The sequence below is a fragment of the Peromyscus eremicus genome, chromosome 17, assembly GCF_949786415.1.
Source record: "Peromyscus eremicus chromosome 17, PerEre_H2_v1, whole genome shotgun sequence".
Classification (NCBI taxonomy): domain Eukaryota; kingdom Metazoa; phylum Chordata; class Mammalia; order Rodentia; family Cricetidae; genus Peromyscus; species Peromyscus eremicus.
This window is the reverse complement of record NC_081433.1, coordinates 34,063,615-34,066,419: the sequence shown is the minus strand read 5'-3', so window position 1 is coordinate 34,066,419 and position 2,805 is coordinate 34,063,615.

The following is a 2,805-nucleotide window of genomic DNA, read 5'->3' as shown; positions in this document are numbered from 1 at the left end:
ATAAGGATAAGACTTACAGCAAGGTTCAATAAACTTTTATGAGGGGATAGATTCTAAAACATTTAATTTTTCACTCTGGGGCATAAACCCAAAGGACCCTATATCCTACTCTGGAGATCCATGCTAATCCATGTTCATTGTGCTATACTTACATAAAGAAAATGTGGTATGTTTACAAGTGAAATATTATTCAGCTATTAAGAAAAAAACAAATTATGAAATTTGCAGATAAATGGATAAATAGACAATCATTCTGAGTGAGGTAACCCAAGCTCAGAAAGCCAAATATTGAATGTTCTCTCTCATCTGTGGATATTAGTTTTGAATCTTTAGATATGTATGCACTGTTTGAAATGCCCATAAAAGTCAGAAAATTACTAAGGGACCATGGGGAAGGACTTTCAAGGAAGTGGATATAGGAATTGGAGATAGAATGCACCTGGTATAAATGGCTAAAAGTGAATTATGAAACACAGGGATATCGGGGTAGGAGAGAGGATGGTAAGAATACTGAACATTTTTTAAAAGTCTTACTGAAACCTGTTGCTCTAGAAGCTTCATGAGGGTATTTATATGCATACATTAAATAGTTTAAATGGAGTTATCCTATAGCAAGATAAGAAACAAAGCCTCTACAGACAAAAGGCAACAAATAAAAAACCCAATCTCAGGAATGGATTATTTCTTTTAGAGTTACTAGACAGTGAGGTATCATAAACTCCCAGACAATTCAAGGTATTTCTAATACTCTTGCTTACTCTCCAGAACTTGATGGCAAGACTCTATATGCTGAAGACACCACTCACTCGACTAATTGAACATGGAAAAATAAAGCTGGTGCAGACATAGATGCTTCATCCCCACTGGCTGTCTTTCATAGTGCTGGAAGGTTCTATGCATGCTACAAGGTGAAAGAAGTCATCATCAGTCTTAGCCAGCTGTGAAATCTGTGAACAACAACTGGCCTGACAGGACATGCCCAGCAGGGCCATAGTGGCACAAGTGTTGTGGAAGTAACCAATGACTTTCCGATTGGATTTAAGTCACACTCTACAGATGAAACACATAACTGGCACCATTATAAGGCCAACAATCTATGGCTAGACAGAGCATAGCCCTTAAGAGAGAACTGTTATTATTTTTGGCTAAATATTAGACATAGTGTTAAAACAACTCCTGATGACTTATCGTTACACTCATAGATTAAGGCACCTCTCAACCCTCCTAAGAGAAGCTTCAGTTTGCATTAGATGATATTCAACAGAGACTCAGAATAAGAGACTGCCAAATGTTCAGCTCTAAGTGGAACATATATACCACATCCCCTCCTTCAAAGGCTCATAAAGCATTACAGAAAAGGGGGCAAGAAAAAGTAGGTCTTTTGCTATCAAGTTTCCTGAATATTCTAGATATTAACTGCCTTTCTAAAGGTTGTCTCTTTATTCTGTGAATTGTTTCCTTTGTTTTTCAGTTTGACATAATCCTATATGCCCAGTTTTGCTTTGTTGTCTGGGCTTTGGAGATGTTATGCAATAAATGTTTACCCTGCCTAATGTCATGGAGCACTGTTCCTGTTTTTTTTCCTTGTTAGTTTCAAATATTGTATTTGTCTTTGATCCATTTGCAGTCGGTTTTTCTGTATGATGTGATACAGGTGAATAATTATACTCTTCTTCATGTGAGCAGTTCATTCTTTCAAGAACATACATGTGTTCAAGAAACTACCATTCCACACCCTATCCCCATTATGTGTTCTAAGCACCTAGCTATGTTTCAAAACAATCCATTATCTATAGATGACTCAGACAGCTATTCTGAGCACCTGGAATTTGCAGCTGGTTTTACATTAATGGGTTTTGGTCACTGTGTCTTCATGGTATGTTTTGAAGTCAAATCATTTGATGCTTGCAGCTTTATTCTTTTGGCTTGAGAATGCCTTAGATATCTGGAGTCTTTTGTGGCTCCAAATGATTTTGTTTTTAGTTTTATAAAAAAAAAAAAAACTGCTTTGTGGCCTGGGCGATGGTGGCGCACGCCTTTAATCCCAGCACTTGGGAGGCAGAAGCAGGTGGATCTCTGTGAGTTCGAGGCCAGCCTGGTCTACAGAGTGAGTTCCAGGAAAAGGCGCAAAGCTACATAGAGAGACCCTGTCTCGAAAAACTAAAAAAAAAAGGTAATCACTTCCAGGAAAGGCACAAAGCTACACAGAGAAACCCTGTCTCGAAAAACCAAATAATAATAATAATAATAATAATAATAATAATAATAATAATTTTAAAAAGCACTTGTGATTTTTCACAACCATTTGAAATATGAAGTCTAAACTCTAGCTCTCAAGACATAAGAAACAAAAAGTAGATCTTTAATCCCAGCACTCGGGAGGCAGAGCCAGGCGGATCTTTGTGAGTTCGAGGCCAGCCTGGTCCACAGAGCGAGATCCAGGAAAGGCGCAAAGCTACACAGAGAAACCCTGTCTCGAAAAACCAAAAACAAACAAACAAACAAACAAACAAACAAACAAAAAGTAGATCAAAGTTGTGCCTTTGATATACAGGATAGTCCAAGAAGGCATTCCCCCATGAGGTAGTTGAATAGAACTGAAAATTTAAAATAACAAGTCACATACTTATTTGGGGAAATCATTTTCTCTATAGAAGGAGAGAGTAAGTCTTAAGGTCATGAGGTCAGACCTTGCTGAGTGTTTTCAAACAGAAGCCTAGAGGTAGAACACAGCAAGCAAAAGGAAAGTGGTAGCTGATGGAATCAGAGTAGATACAACCAACCATTACAGAGAGCCTTTTGAGA